We start from the raw sequence: 17,149 nt of genomic DNA on the forward strand, positions 1-17,149 counted from the left end.
GTAACTAGTGCTTTAATATGACTTCATTTGATTTAGGTGATCATATTTTTTTCTTGAAACTTGCTTGTTAAAAGCTGTTATTATGGGATTTATCAGATACCTGTAGGAGTCATCTAAATGCTGGTGTTTGTTTATTGATTTTTCTAATTTACTAACTGTTTACAACTAATAATGTGAAGCTGATTAGGTCAAATTATTAACCAGATGAGGGGTTTTTTGTATTCCGAGAAAGTGGGACATTTTCAAATGCACGAGAAAGGCACCCGGTTCTGATATGTTTACATGTGGCTTGGTGGTTGTTGTAAAAGGGCTCCAGCCATGCACAGAAGGAAGGCTCAGATACGATTTGTGTCTTCTCTCTGTGAGCCTGCTTTGTTGCTCTTGTCTGGCGTAAAATAGAGCAAATGCATGCCTCCACCAAGCACCGCATCCGTTAAAAACTATAAACACTTAAAAAAAAAAAGAAAAGAGAGAAAAAAGGGGGGTAGGCAGTCCAGACCTGCCTGAAATCTGTTGCCTTGGGGCGTTGGAGCATGGAAGTGTGCACCTCAAGTGACTAAGAGATTACTAAAGAACAGTGACTCACGCTCAGAATGTATTTGGCAAAGTCACAAGGACTTTCCCTGCATTTTGCCTCAGCTGCAGAGCAAATTTTTGCAAGTGAAAAGCAGTGCCCTGCTGATTGTATGTATCAAGAGATTCATTTGACCATTGCTTAACTTTTTTTTCTTTTCCTTTTTTGCTATTCCCAAGCCATGTGTTGTTTATCAAATGTCCCACCCTGCATCTGTGGAGAGAGAGAGAGGAAAAAAAGTGGGGCTTATTCCATTTTCAGATTATATTTTTTTAAGGAGTGAGGTTGCTGTCATTTGTTTGTCAAAATTTTGTGGAAAGCCGGATCCTAAGTTGTGTTCTATTTATCCGTGCCAACTGTTTGTCTGGTTGTTCTAACCCTCCATCTGACTGCTCCCACTGGCTGCCAACCATGCTGTGATCTAGCGCTTTCAGCTGATGAAGGCTGCCACTGCTGCCGCATCCATTTGATCATATATCAACATCTTTTCACTTAGATATACCTGTGAAACAGCGCAGCAGGGCTACAATGCCTACACGCGCGCACACACACACACATACACGCAGGTTGATAAAATAGCGCGGGTATGATGCTGTATGACAGATCGCGTCACCGAGGCGCGTCTTGAGCGTTTATCAGAATGAGGCATGATCACAGGCAGTATGTCATTGTAGATTTTAAGGTTTTAACAGGGAACAGAGGGAGATTGGCTGTCGATCAGAGGCTCCAGCCCTTCGTCGTTGCTTATCTCCTTGTAGAGGTGGATGTAAATTTAATTGTAAGCAGTAACTATCATCACATTTAAAGCTATGTGCAGTAATTGTTGGGAGCTGCAGGGCCCAACAACTTGCCAGCGCTTGTATTTTTCCATGTCACTGCTCCTTGTAGCTCCACTCTGTGTGTGGGGGGCAGACCTCTCTTTAGTGTGAGGCCGAAGCCAGGCATCTTTCCAAACTCAACTCCCCCCCCCCAACAACCCTCAACCTTCTCTGCTGGTTATAAGCACTGCTTTGTGCCACAGAGCTGCTCCCTATGGTTTTTATTCACATATTACTACAACACCACTAGCTCCACAAGATACTGGAATCTGCAACTGGACGTAAACCCAGCTAGAGCCTGCTGTCTGACAGACAAAGTCAGATGTTCCCTCATTAAAATGAAGCTTTTGGATTAATAAGCCAGAGTTCGAGAGGCAGATTGCGCCACTGTAGCCTCTAAAAAGTAGATTGCGTTTAAGTGTCTTTTCTGTCCCGGAATGTGGAGGTGGCATTTTTGGGCTTAGGCTGGGCTACCATGAGGCGTATTGGAGAGCAGGAGAAAAGTAAATACATTTCAGACAGCGCAGCACAACCGAGTATTAGCAAATGATCCGATATCATCTGTAATCCTCGGGAAAACCTGGAGAGTTGTCTTTGAATGGCGCTAGCGTCCATCCAGACAGTTGGCAGGCGGTAGGGGTGTCCACATGTGCGAGTGGCTGGCGAGGCTAGCTGAATGCTACAGTATGCAGGCAGATCAGATTACTGAACGATTAGCCATGGCCTCCTATCCTCGGCCCGGGGAAATGATTTTCCACTGTCATAATTCCCTAGACTGAATTACGCAGGCCAGTGACTCAGAGATACTCCGTACTACCAGCCCAAGTACCGCATGGTATAACTGTTGCTCTCTGGGGAGGGGGAGATATGTTGTGACCCTTGTTGCACCAGAGCACAAAATAGTTTTTTTTTTCTATTTGAATTTCATTAAGAGCTCCGGGCCTGCTTTCATGCACAGATGGCAGTGTGACCTGGCTTCAACTTTGGTTGCACAAAAGGTAGAGTTCAGCGTGGTGTTTACTCTTTAGCTGGCAGCGTGACGCAAAGGAGGAAAACTGCCCTCAATACAATAAACTGTTCCTCTATTGTGATGCGTGCTAGGCTGATCGGCGATGAGGCAGTGCGAATCAAGCAGGCCTCTAGTGGAATTTTACTGAATGGAAAGCGGAGGGGGTTGGGGGAGGAGGGTGGAAGAGAGTCGCTGGTGGAGGTAGGACCATGTTTCCGAGGTGCATACCCCCTGAGGCAGGAATCCGATACATTCCAGAGGATCCTGTATCCAGACAAATAATGGTAACTGGGGTGTTGTGTTTCATCAAATGACACATGACTGGAGTGTAAGTGCTGGGAAATTAAGACCTATGTCATGGGCTTCGAGGTAGCCGGCTCTGGTTGCCTGAGGGGTCAGAATGTATGCCAGAAAAGCAAGACAGGTCATGAGATATGGCAGGGAACAGGGTTTTTTTTTTATCACACCCATTTCCCCTTACCACTGCTAAGATAGAGACATTTACATCTCTTTAGGCCATTTAGTTGACATGCTCATCCAGAAAAAAATACAATGAATGAATGACGTAGTAGGAAAAACATCAGTTGTCTTTAGTACATTAAACTCAATTGTGCTCTGATTAGGCCCACAGCGGGAGTTACACTGAACAAAGATTGGCTGTTAAATTGCTTCTAATGAATAACAAAAGAGCCTCGTTTGGCTACTCTCTGTATAAATTTTGATAAGAAGCTGTTTCTCAGGTCCACGGGCTTCTGAATATTGCGTGACCTTGCTCTTCGTACGGGTTTTTACATCTTCACTTTCCTCCAGATCAACAGCACTAAATCAATGGGTTTAATTTTCTACTTCGAGTGGAGAGTTTTCGTGCTCTCCAGCCCCTAAGCTAAAGGCTATTTATACTGCAGACAGAGAAAAAGTATCTTGTTTTATTTAGTGGTCAAAAAACAAGCTGTCGGGTGTTAATGGACTTCACCTCAGCCTTTCCGGTGGACCCTCGGGGTACTGCGCGTTCGTACGCTCGGCGAGGGAGCTCTCGGCACAGGCCTGTTAATGAAGCCATTTTCAGAGATGGAGAGATGCTGTAATGGGAACGCACCACTTCACCGCCGGATATTTTAACCCCCCCATCCTCATCATAAGTGCTATCAGTCATCGGATATGATTAGATTTTTTTCCCTCCTTTGTCCATTTAGATGTTTGGTTTGCTCTTTTTTTTTCCAACTGAGTTAGAGATCTGTCAGTGATTTGTCTTGGTGTTGCTTTAAGAAATGCTTTTAACGCATCCAGGTATTTTAAATTTTAAGCCCGTCTTACATATTACACTAGAAATCAATGATGATTATATTTTAAACTATAGGTTTGGTGCTTAAAGCTCATTTACATGAACTTTGAGGGAAGATAGGTAACGGTAGTTGGCGTGGTGGTGGATGCGGGGATGAGGGTGGTTGTGTTTATTCAGTTGCCGTGGCCCCGGCCGTGTGTGACTGCACTACGCATACCACAAACATACTCTCACCTACTGTCGAACTGGCATGTGTGCACGCTCTCACGCATGCATGTCTCAGTCTGTATACAGTTTAGTTGCAAATAGCATCCATCCCTTACTCTAAATAGAAAAGTTCATCTATTTGCATGTATGTCACTGAGGAACAGGCAGTAGGAGAATTTAAGGTTTAAGCGGAATTTTGCAAGATTTGCAAAATTGCATAACTAATAACTAGTAAATTGTTAAGCAGTGCCATATACCAAATATACATTTGACCACTGCTTTTCATGCATGTGAATATAATATGGGGCACCACTTAATAATTACACTTTTTTAAAATTAATCTAATGATTGTTTTTTAATAAGTCAATTAATATAACAGTTGTTCCAAAGGTTAATATGTATTTCCCCACCGGAATACTGCATGTCAGTTATTTAATCTTCACCTAATTTCACTACCTGCCCTGTTAGCACATTAATAATAATACTATTATATTAGCCCTAATAAATAGCACGCCTAATTAGAAAAGTACTGGTCCTGAAATTCAAAGTATTGCTGTGACACATTGATTAATTGAATTACTTTACGTTACAGCAGCCCTCTCCTTGATTTATATTTAAATTTTTTTTTGACTCGGATGATTGTTGTCATAACCAAATTGTTATGACATAGATTAATTTCATTAGTCGGAGTAATGTGCAGTTAAAATAATCTGTGGGCAAGGGAAATAACAGAAATGATTTACATCCTCTACCAACAGTCGTTCATTCAGGCCATTTTCTCGAAATCAATTTTAACGCGTCTGCTACTAACAGAAGGGTTTCTCGTGTTTATAATCGTAATGTACCGTGCTTGGATGAGGACACAAAGTAAACAATACTGTGTCTTGCGCTTGCTGCAGTCTTGACAAAGCACTCTTGGATGCTTTTTCTTCAAGTGCCTGCGCGTAGCAGTCGTACTTGTGATAAGCCATTTTCAATTTGCAGTGCTTGTAGAGCGTCACGTTGTTGGGTCTCTGTCTTAGTACTCACTATAAGTGATCATGGGTGAGTTTAAGCTGCAGCTTGTTCTCCACTGGAATGCATTGTCCGGGCTTTGATTGCGTTGATTACTTGCACCACCCCTAATGTAGTCTCATGCTGTCATTATAAAGTACTTCCCTTTTATGTTTGTCTGACTACAGGCCATGGAAACTACTTCAGTCTCTGCACTGCATTGTTTTGGGTCCCAGTAATCCACCCACCAAGTGTGAAACAGACTCAATGAAGTAGCTTTCACAAAAAGCAATGACCACACGTGTCACACAAGTACAAGCTCCATCATTTTTTTCTTAATCATGAAGTGAGAATAAATTTAGAATAACCTTTCCAAATTCGGGAGCACTACGGACTACAGCTGCTAACATGCGCACAAATTGTGACCTTCACAAAAGGAGGTGTAGCAGGTTGCATTAGATGTACTTAAGCGTACCAATTTACAGATAACTGACAGTGTAATCAGTGTCTGTACTGTATTTTGCAGTGCTCAGGCCTGTGTTCATGCTGTTTGACGGCTCTTCCTCGAGCCTAAACAAGATCACAGCTTTGACCTCACGCTGTCAGGCAACCCGTGTTCTCTGTTTGCCAACTCGAGTTTATGTTTACAGCGCTGTCACGATGAGCCGTGATACTGTGGGAAAAAAAAAAAAGCAGGCAGTGAACACCTACGCAAAGTCAGGTAGAGGTTTTAGTTTTCCTTTGTTAGCCTGTAATGATAGTTGTTGTTCGTTGGGACGGCAATACAACATAAGAGCAGGCAGATCTGTGGCACGCTCTTTTCTGTTCTCCGTCCAGTTGCTTGAGAGTCGACCGCGCCAGAGTGGTGGCATCCCACCAGGACTGCATTGACTTTTGTAGGGCATCTGGTGCCCAGTGCCCCTGTTCTCTTCTCTTTCCCTCTCCCCCGTCTCTTGGCCCCAAAGCAGACGATTTTACCACATCACAGCAAGTCATCTGGTGTCCAGTCGGCTCCCATCTGCGAGTGTATTTGACTTCAGAGCAAACAAAACATTCTAGCATGCAAACGGCCGCTAATACATCTAAACAGCTCGGTCCCGCTTTCTTCCTCCCCCTTCATCTTTGTTTGGAAACTGTGAGTCATCCTCAGGGTTATGGGTCATCTCCATATCAGTTCATAAAATCATACCGAGACACTGAGAAAACAGCGCTACAAAGTGACCGCAGCTGATGACACGCCTCTTTTCCATTTTGAATTGCTGAGGTGGAAAGAATTGTGACGGTGCCGACCCCAGGTTTAGCTTCTGGCAGCTCCACGCGTACCCCTCCACTGATCCGAGGCGGTGCCACGTCTGCCTAGCCTGCTGTCTCTCATTCATCCTGGGTGGCAGAGAGATATGCGTCTGTCTGTGTGTGTGTAGCTGTCCCTGTCTGTGCAGGACAGGTGTTGGCGGAGGTTGGTCCAGACACAGCTGGGGTACCTAGACAGAAGGACGGCTGGAGACTGCAAATGACAGCAGGATGAATGAGCTTTGTTTTGCCAGGTTTTTGGCCAGTTTTTATTCAAAGGGCGCAGCTTCGAGAGGGGTCAGTTGTGACAGTCAGGCGGCGTAACGGCTGGCCGCTCTCAGCGGAAAGCGTACGGCAGCGAGCGTTCGGTCCTTGCAGAGAGGCTGGGAGGCTTGTTTGAGTAAAGAAACCAAACTGAAGGAACTTTAGTGGGGTGTGCGAGCCTGAAAACACAAACACAACCCTACCCCCTCTGTGGAGTGTTAAGTGCCCGGATACGTTTGGTGAATGGGACACAGGTGTCTGGGCCGGGCTGTATGTGCCTGGCCAGAGGTCTGTGTTTGTTTTCTCTTAGTAATGGCCTCCAACTCTCTGCTGCAGCTTGACCGAGCTCATTGGCTCTCAGTGGGCCGAGATGGAACCTCCCCCTTTCCCTTTTTCCCCCCCTAAACTGTAGGACTGAGTAGTGGATGAAATAGAGTCACAAATCTGATAATGATATTCATGACGGGGATCCTGTGAATATACATTGAGCAAGCCTGGCACTTTTTTTTCACCTTTATTCTTTCCTTTATCCCTCCAATGCCTCTGATCTGCCCCAGCAAAGCAGGCATTTGAAGTTGTGAAGGCTCAGGCTTTTGTGTCGAGTCCTCAAAGTGCTTATGTGACAGGTAGAGCAGAGCTGCAGGGGAGTAATGTGACTCCACTATACGGTCCAAAACCTCCCCATTCGCCATCTTCCACACCCTTGTTTCCCATTTTCTTCCCGCACGCTGGCTTCATCCCCGTACTGACGTCACTTTGCTGAGCTTCCCTTTGTTGAGTGCTAGCCCAAAGGTGCAGTTCAGGCTTTGAGGAAAACACACACACACATATAAACTGCTGCCACAACTCTATGCTGTGTCTCCCCTGGGAGTGCAACAGGGTGAGGTAATGACTTGTTAACCCCTCAGTCACCTCCGTGTTTAGCCGTGATAGCGTCAGGAGTGGCAGCTATCATCACCCTCATCTGATTGTTTGAGTAACCCCTTGGTCTTTAGTTGGCCGCGCCCCAGCGCTGGTTTATGATAACCATAGAGTTCATGTCTGGCCTACATAACAGTCTCCCAGTTTCTTGCCCGCCCCTCCGCTTTCCTCCAACTCTGCTCTCGTTTCTCCCTGCCACCCTCTGTGCCATTGTCTCTGGTGCCTTCTCCTGAGTGCCCTGTTTTATTTCTTTATTTCACTCATCTTTATAAATTCCAGAATCCATTTCTTTTGCCCCCGGGCACAGTGGATGATGGCTAGAGAAAGTGTAGCAAATTAAATTTTGTATCCCTATTTTTTTTTCTCCCAGGACATTGTTAGGATGGAACAGTAGAAAGAGAAACAACAGCTTAAAAAGCTAGAGGAAAAAGCCCATTTCCCATGCATTACTGTCTCTGTCCTTAGGGTCAAGGATGGAGTAACACCAACACCTCTATCACTTTTTTTTCTTTCTCTCTCTTTAATTTTCCTTTTTTAGTTCGCTCTTACTGCTGGTGTTCGCTCTCATGCGGCCTAACCTGAAGGTCTCTCTGCTCTCGCTACCGCCGCTAACACAATCTGACCCAGTTTATTAGTTTGGGTCTAGTAAATCATTAATCGAGGTTATCTAACTGTTCCTGTAATGATTCCGCCTGGACTCGCGTGTCAGAGCCTCTCTGTGTTTGTAACCAATCAAGCTCTACCCTCACGGTTCTTGCTTGCACACATTTGTACTTTATCATAACCATCGAGCAAAAAAAAAAAAGCATCGTCCCTCAAGCTAGACTATATGTTTAATAGGTGTGCTGTGCACTGTAATATGTCATTGTGTCAGAGCACAATACGAGGACTAAGTGCACTGAATGCAAATTAATCTTGTGGGATGGCAGCAGCTGAATAGAGTGTGGTTTTGGGGAAGGGAGGGACAGAAGAAGGGCTAACAGTGGCGACAGAGAAGAGAGGGAGAGAAGAGAGCATGTGAGAAGGAGGAGGAGGAGGGGAGTGGGATGTAGTCATCGCCAGGCCCATTCATCATGCAGTGCCTGCTGGGATGCGCTGGGGTCAGTCCCGCACAACACAATTACAGCCTGTTCTGGTGTGTTGTGCTCGGCTTCGCTGTGTTCCGACTGAGTTCTGTTGTCTTTTGTTAGATTTCCTCTGTTCCGATGCGCTCGTCTTCCTCCCTTTGCATGTTTTCGCTTCTCTGCTCTTTTCTGTCCCATCCTGTTCAGTGGCAGATTTCGCATTTTCTTTCTTCTTCTGTTACATATTTTTGAACCTGCTGCTCAAGTTGTCACCACAGCAGTTCTTTGAGCTGAACATCTCAATTAGCTACACATTTGTTGTGTTTTGTTTCATTGAGCCTTAAACTCAAATTTGTCTTTCTGTGTCTGTTTTCCTTTTTAAATAAATTGCCATGTTTTTGTTTGTGCGGTGTAGCTCGTGTCTTCCGTGTCTCGGGCTTCCTTTAACCACTTGAATTGCAGCCACTAGCTTGATTCATGTGATTGACAGGCCTGGCTAGCATGGGGGAGTGAGATGCTAGTAACCATGTTGTTTACCCTGCCTGCCTGACAGACTTCTCTGAGCCTACAGATGTTTTCAAAAAGCCCGACATGTGTTCTGTGTACTCTTATGTCAGTTGGAAGCATGTCTGATCATGAGGATGCCTCAGTCTTTTTGTCCTTGACTGTTTTCCATGCAGGGAAAAAGTTTTTCAGAAGGTCCAAATGTTTCATAAAAAACATTGTGCACGGATATTTTTGCTTATTTATGCTCACTGGCCCCTTTATTACCAGGTCGGGACCCCTTTTTTTCTTTCAGAATTGCTTCAGTTCTTCATGACACAGATTCAACAAGGTGCTGGAACTTTCCTCAGAGATGTTCCATATTGACATGATAACATCACGCAATTGCTGCAAATTTGTTGGCTGCTAGTGATGTGTCGGTCGCGAACGAAATAGCTCTTAGAGCCGGCTCTTTGACGTAAACGACGCGAGTCGGCTCCTTATCGCGAGCCATGGGGTTTTTTCTTCTTCTTTCTCTCACCCTCTCTCTCGCACTTTTTTCCGCTTCACTCCGCACGCCAGTCTTGTGCTTTGCGCTGGGCAGAGGGGGGAGGGACGGTAGTTACACTGGCAGTAGCACAGGAACAGAGCGGGAGGGAGAGAGAGAGAGAAAGAGAACCAGGGACAACATCACATTAGAAAGGTATAGTAATCATCCACAGCTATTTTCAGTTGCGGATGATAAAGGATTCAGAAAGTTTATTCATGCAGGCCCATATGACAGAGAATATGCATGTTCTTTTTGTTTTCATATTTTAATTTATATTTAATTGTGTTGTGGTTTGCAGTGTTTTGTGTTGTTTCACTTTAAATTGGTTTAAAAGGAAAAAGCGGAACATTTATATAGTTAAAAGTTGAACTGTGACTTGTTGGTTTTTGTATTATATGATTTATTTATTACATTTTATGTGGAGTGAATAAATAAAAGTATATTTATGGTGGCCCCTACAGACAAAGCACATACAAACTTCAAATCACATACGAACTCTGAAGCACGTACAAACTCCAAAACACGTAAAAACTCCAAAACACGTAAATACTCCAGAAGCACGTACAAACTCTGAAGCACGTACAAAACACAACAGAAGTGTTCCAGGATGCTATGGGCAGTGTTGAGCTTTTGTTACCTGGTGGCTACACAAGCCAGGAAGTACCAACGACCGGATTTGGTGTGTGGAAGTAACAGGTAAATGAACATTTTTTTTAAATTATTTGAATATATATGAGTGCTTGTGTATAAATACACAAACCATACACATATGCTTTCAATTGTGTAATTTAAGTGATCTAGGTAGCTCTGATTTGGAAGTTCAGTTAACTCTAGGAATGTGTTTTGGAGTTTGTACGTGCTTTGTCTCTAGGGGCCACCACATATAAAACCACTTTTTTTTACATTAGTAATTCCTTTTGTGCATAATTTTATATTATTGTTAATAATAAGTTAATTAAAGCAACAAAACAACCTGAAGAGCCGGTTCGGAGCCGAAAGAGCCAGCTCTTTTTAGTGAGCCGAGCCAAAAGAGCCAGTTCTCTAAAAAGAGCCGGAAATCCCATCACTATTGGCTGCACATCCTTGATGCTAATCTCCTGTTCTGCCACGTCCCAAAGGTGCTCTATTGGATTGAGATCTAGTGACTATAACGCTGTTTGAGTACAGTGAATCCGTTATTGTGTTCAAGAAACCAGTTTGACATGATTTGAGATTTGTAAAGTGGTGCGTTATACTGCTGGAAGCAGTTATTTGAAGATGGGTTATATTTGCGCTCAGCAAACTTCCTGTTTTATACGTTACAACCAATTGTGTTGAGTCCTCTCGATTTGTGGTCATTGACAAAGGCTCATTCAGACCGATTGCAACATGTTGGCAATCTGCAATATGCAACTTTTTGCAGAAAGGTTGCCTCTTATCAGGCGACCTCTGCAATCATTTTGCGATTAAACGTGGCTGTAATTGTGCAGCACCCTTAAGGTCTGGGTAACCGTTCAATCACCACAATTTGCAATCAGTCGGAGAATGTGGGGAAACAATCAATATAATCACCAGACATCCACTTTTTATATTTTTTTAATTATTTTTTTTAGTGCAAGCAGGTTGCTGTCCCATTTACCCCTCATGCGACTGAGCCATTCACTTGCTCTGAATTAAGAGGCAGCTTAATTGTGTTGGATGGATTTTAATTTAATGTAATTAATCAGTTTGCTCTGCTGATATTCTCTCAGGATGGTGGTGCAGGAGATAAGTATTTTTATTTATTTAATAAAACATTGATGTTTGGTGTATCAATACAACATCAACACGCAAAATATCATGATGCTATGTTGCACCAATTTTTCTTTCGATTTGTTTTGGGGGTGTTTCCCTAACCCTCGTACATCAGAGGTTTCTGAAATGCTTGTGAAATGGCATGGTTGTTGGTGCCAGGTCGTGTGTCCGTAGTCGCTTAAATCACGTTTCATATCTATTCTAATGCTGAGCTTGATCTTCAGCAAGTCGTCTTGACCACGTCTACTTGCCTTAATGTACTGAGCTGCTGTCATGTGACTTTCTAATTAGGCAAGGCAAGTTTATTTATATAGCACAATTCAACAACAAGGTGATTCAAAGTGCTTTATAAAGACATAAAAAAAATAAAAACGTATAAGAAAGGATGATTTAAAATAGATGGATAAAATCAGTAGTTAAAATGTAAGTTTTAGAATTTAAACTTAAAAATGAAACATTGCAAATTTGGTGCTTTATTCAAATAAATGAATTCAGCTTCTCCGTGTCTGGTTCTGACTCTGGGAACTGATAAAAAAAAAAACAGATCCAGATGACCTGAGGAGGGATGGGTATCGTTTAGGTTTTATCCGACACCAGTACCAAACCGGTACTTTTGAAACGGTGCTGGTGCTTAAACGGTGCTCGAACCGGTGCTTAAAGAATGGAGAACACACAATTTGTCCAAAAACCTCTCATGTTTAGCTGTTTTTTTGCAAAAAAGATAACAATGCTAGCCTTTTCTGCAGCTATAGGGCATATATGGTAACACTCTTGGCTGGAAGCAGTGCTTAATCAATGGGAAAACACAAACTTTGTCCAAAAACCTCTCATGTTTAGCTGTTTTCCACTTTTTCTTTGGTCATTTTAGGCTTTTTGGCCAGGGTGAAGGGAGTATCTGCCGTCAAACAAGAAGACAGCTGCATGTAACTACGACGGTGTTTGCTAGTTCACCTTACGTGCATTAATTTAATAACGTGGTTAGCCTACTCAACGTAAATTACACACGAACAACATTAAGCTACTCACTCAGAGAAGAACAGCTGCTGCTGCCATCATCCATCATCATTTCTGCTATACTGGCAGGGCTAGGGGCCAGGACTGTACTCCTCGGGTTCTTGGGGGATGTTGCTAACTCCGCGTCCAATAACAGGCAACCCACCCGCAGTAGATGTGCATGGTGTGAGGTCTCGCAGCAAGCTATCAAATACGGTGCATTTCTCGGCTTTTAACAAAATGCTATGCGTCGCCAGGTGCTTCATCAGATTCGAGGTGTTACCTCCTTTGCACAGTATCAGCTTAAAGCACTTGTTGCAGGCTGCTGAGTTTGCATCTTTTGCTGTGAAGTACAGCCAGACTTTTGACCGCTTCGCCTTGGGCATTTTTAATCTGTAGCTCTGCTCTAATAGAACGTACGTACCTGGGCCCGCCTACTACGCTTGCAAAGGTGAAATGATTGGCTAGAATCCAAAGTGTATGACATCTCAGGAAAAAAAAGCACCGAAATGTGCGCTGCTTTTCGGTCTGGTTACTACCGTTTATGTCAGAACTGATGCCATTACCGGTACCCATCCCTAGACCTGAGGGATCTGGAAGGTTCAGGTCAGGAGGTCACTGATGTATTTTGGTCCTAAACCATTCAGAGCTTTATAGACCAGCATCAGCAGTCTATCCACTGATTACTGCTGGTAGCAGTTGAGCAGGTATACCTAACAAAGTGGCTGGTCACTGTATATTGCCATTATACCATGTGCCTGGGTCATTTTGAAATGTGAAAAAAAAAAAGAAAATCCAGCATAAAATCAACCTCTTCATAAATCGTCTTGACTTTAGAGCCCTCAATAAAACAAAAGACTGTTTGTGACTCAAAGGATAATATCACAGCAGTGAGTAACTGTTATTTTCGTTTCATCTTTCTGCTTTTTTCTTACTTGGTGCATAAAGCATTACAAAAGAGTCACAAATGCCTGTTACATAAGGATGGTAATCATTGGCAGTCTACCGATTTGACTCCAATTCAGAATTTATTCTTATTTCAAAACAAATTTTGATTCACTGAAAGAAGGGGTGGCATTTTTATTTTGGCGTCTACCGCGGGCTGTTCATTCTTTGCCAAACCACTGACTCCTATCCTTTGCCCACTGAGCTACAACTGAGGATTTTTGGTTTAACAAAAAAAGCAGTGAAAGGTGTTTGAGGATAACTTGAAGCCATCGTCAAATTGTGAAAAAATTGTGGTAGTTAGAGTAATTGCATTAACTTTGAAGAGTACTAAACAATCTTCACCCTGTATGAAATTCAGATTCTGATTGTGTGATTTATTAGTGCAGTTCTTCACGGCCAGCCTCTTATCCAGATGGTCTTTTCTTTACTAAAAGGTCAGTGTGTGTTGGCCACCTGGTGTGGATCGGTATTCACAAAATACTTAACCTTGCAATTATGAAGTCAGTACATCTGAAACGTGGTGTTGCACTGCAGCCTCACAGTTCAGAGCTCTTTTCATTGTGTCCCAAACATCTACCACGTGACAAAGAAAAGCAAATCTTTTAGTACACACTGAACGTTGTGAGATTGAATTGCTGCCTTGGATATTTTTGTGTGTCTTGTTAGTTAATGAATTATGGTAGGCTCCCGTTCAGTGTTTTGAGCTTTAATGATGGGCTTGGTTTACATTCGGATGACAAATGGAGCCTTTAATTAATGGTATCATTAGTAGAACTGGCTGCATTTTGTAGTATAGCTTGCTGGCTGTGGAGTAATATTACAAAGGCTAAGTTTCTTTTTGATTTGCAGACTTTTGTTTCTAAACCTCATGTTGTTTTGACAGTGAACCTGCCATGAAATGATAAAATAGTCAGTTTCCTCCTAAAAATGTTTTCTTGGTGTTGATAAAGCTGTCTGTTTAACAGCATGTCGACTGTGGGGAACGGGGCATTCCTCTCCTCCTGTTTCAGACTCGCGTTGTTGTGTTCGTTGCATTTAATTGAAACATGTCTCGTTGCAAAAGCGAATAGAAATGCACCCAAGTGTTCCTGAAGTTCACTTGCTCTCTGCGGATGCTTTGGGTGGTGGCTTGGCTAACAGGAAGCCCCAGCATTGACTGGAAGAATGACAAATCATAGCCAGAAAATGCAACAGTTTAAAGTACGAGAGCATCTGGAAGCAGTTTGAAACAATGGATTGTCTTTAGGAGGCTCCTTGTCAGACTGAATAAATGCTTCTCTTTCCTGACTTTAGGCCTCTTCAGACAACTATCTTAGTTGATGCCAGTGATTGATTTATTATGCTTCGATTTTATATTCATCGCAAAAATCATCATCCTCATGCATGCCGGAATAGTTTTGGTGGTTTGACAGATAGGAATCTTTCCAGATTTTACCCAAACCTGACAGCGTAAAACCAGATGCACTTTCCAGCCTTGTGCTATTTAAGCGTGCGTTTAAATTGTGCGTTTAAATGATCTGACAAACTACTAAAAACTACTTCAGCATCTACAAAGCTTCAGATATATATAATATAGGTGCATCCCAGATTGAGACACCCCTGTGAAGGTTATCAGGAAGTACCAGAAGTTGATTTGAAAATATGCATTTATGTGAACTCTCCTCGAGAGAGAGAGACATTCTGATTTTCAGTGCAGTTCAATTCAGTTTATTTATATACTGCCAGTTCATAATAACAGTTACCTCAAGGCTCTTTATTATAGGGCAAAGATATCACAGTATTAGAAAGAAATCCCCAATAACCATGAACGAGTACTTGGAGACAGTGTGGAGGAAAAACTCTTAACAGGAAGAAGCCTGCTGAGCCAGGCTTGGGTAGGGACAGCCATCTACTACGATGGCTCGGTATGATCATTTGTTCATACCGAGGCTGCTGGATTGTGGCTGGCTAGCTCTCAGTAGCTTCACCTTTGTCAGCTTCTGTAAAATGGGCATTTTCAGCTTGGTGAGGGTGATTTAAGTGTCTGTCCAGGTTTGTTGTTATTAACGATGCATGGTGGTCTCCCAGTTATTTCCGTTGGCAAACTTTGTGCCTTCACTCACAGCGAGGAGCTCCCATACTAACCACATGCTAGTGTGTGGCTCTGATTGTGTACATGACTGTTTGCCTGTGCCGCCGCACACATGAAATAGACCGGCTTGTAATTGGACATATGTGAGGCTTCCCAGCCGACCACGAGACTCCTGTCCCTGGCCGGTCGTCCGATAGGCCTCTTGAGGAAATGATACCTTTTTAAGCCCATGGGTAGATTTTAATAATGGGCTGACATCCTGGTACTGCTGAGCTCTAATCAGCTGCAACACAGGTGAAAACTTAAAGCAGCTGACTATAATGTTAAGTGGCCTTTGAGCTCCTGTTGTAATCTCTGCTATCAACAATAAATCTGGCCAGTCAAATGTAGGACAAGTTCTAACCGCATCCCATGCCGATATGGTTGCTAAGTATACCTGCTCGAGAGCCTCCCTGGTCTGCAGATGCAGCAGTCTGTCTGTCGTCAAGCTGTCTTTCGTGTGCCCTAATGAAGCTGGGGAAATGTGACGACATGCCTCACATTTCACTCTTCACCTAATTGTGTTGATGTGGAGGCTGATAGGAGTGCTGTGGTGGTTAATCTTCCCAGTGAGAGGAAATGGCGGAGTCATCAAGGGATACGGCTCAGCTAATTAGACTAGTGTACTCTTCCATAAGTGAGGGGAAAGGTGGGGGTGTAGTGAGATCTAGCAAAAACAGAGGGGTGGGGAGGGTTGGTTTTGGAAGTTTTTATTCATTACGTGTGCTTAAAGTTGCTCCAAACTCATGTCTTGAATGTGTGGCACATTCTTTGAATGCCGCTCGGTGATAGAATTCACATCCTGACAAGCAGCAAACCCCAACATTTGTTACAGCTTGACACTTTTACCTCTTGCCACATCACCATTTTGGAGAGCTTGAAACTAAAGTAATTTGAAGTTGCACACACTGGTACAATAATTCCGTGTTTGACTTCATCCTCGCCCAAGAAAAGCTGTTAGTACCTTTGACTGATTAGAGCCTGAAGCCTCAGGCTCTCAATTAGACAGAAGACAAAGCTTCAACCCTTTCTGCTGGGAAATCAGAAGCAATGAATTAGTGATAAAGGTTTTAAAGACAACACCGTTAGAGGAGCTCTGAGGAGAAGTTGGACATTTTTTCCCTCTCCTTTCAATTTGCCAAGCAGGTAATTTGAAGTCTAAAGAAATACCAGCAGCATGCTTTGTATTTCCCTTTCTCTGCTTCTTCCCCCTGTCTTTCTCCCTCCAGCTACTAGTGACAGTAATATTAACCTCCTCTCCGCTGCATGGGAATCATGTGACCTGGAAGTCGTCTCTCGTGAGAAGCGGTCAACTGTTCTGCTGCTCAGGGTCTTGAACCTCTGAAGCTCATAATGCATTGTGACTGCATCGCTCGGGGGTGGGCGGATCAAATATTATATTAATATTATGTTGCGAGTTGTCACGCCACACTTGGGTTGAGAAGCGCTACGCTGGCAAAAAAATTTCTGTAGAGTCATGCTCTGATGAGCCCTCATTTCAAAAGCTGCCTTAGGCCCGGTTTGATTTTATTTTAGATTCCAACCTTTTGCCAGTGTCATCCACACCACTTATCCCCGCCCTCCCCCAGTTATTGACCGCCACTAGCGCACACAGCGCCCATATTCATTAGGCTGATAGCGGCAGTGTTTGCCACATTCCCCACCACCCCATCTGTCTGCGCTCCTCTTCGTTTGTGGAGAGAGCTCAGGCCTGTCACCTGAGGGATAAACTGTGTGGTGGAAACTTGTATCCTCTGAGGTATGCGGGGTAGATGCAGACCCTCATTTGGTTCAGCTGTCGTGCCTCGTACAGGCGGGGAAGGCACAGCAGGCCTCCGTCTCTGTTATTGGAGGAGTTACGGGGCTGGGC

The 17,149-nt window shown here is 43.6% G+C and overlaps 1 protein-coding gene across 2 annotated transcripts in view; it reads left to right on the plus strand.

Annotated features, from left to right (window-relative positions):
- The window catches only part of ndst1a (N-deacetylase/N-sulfotransferase (heparan glucosaminyl) 1a), a 53,508-nt gene that overhangs the window by 3,804 nt on the left and 32,555 nt on the right, over positions 1-17,149 (plus strand). The window lies entirely within an intron of this gene.

This window comes from Haplochromis burtoni, unplaced genomic scaffold, assembly GCF_018398535.1.
Source record: "Haplochromis burtoni strain Fernald_Lab_line unplaced genomic scaffold, NCSU_Asbu1 Contig_10, whole genome shotgun sequence".
NCBI classification, from domain to species: Eukaryota; Metazoa; Chordata; class Actinopteri; order Cichliformes; family Cichlidae; genus Haplochromis; species Haplochromis burtoni.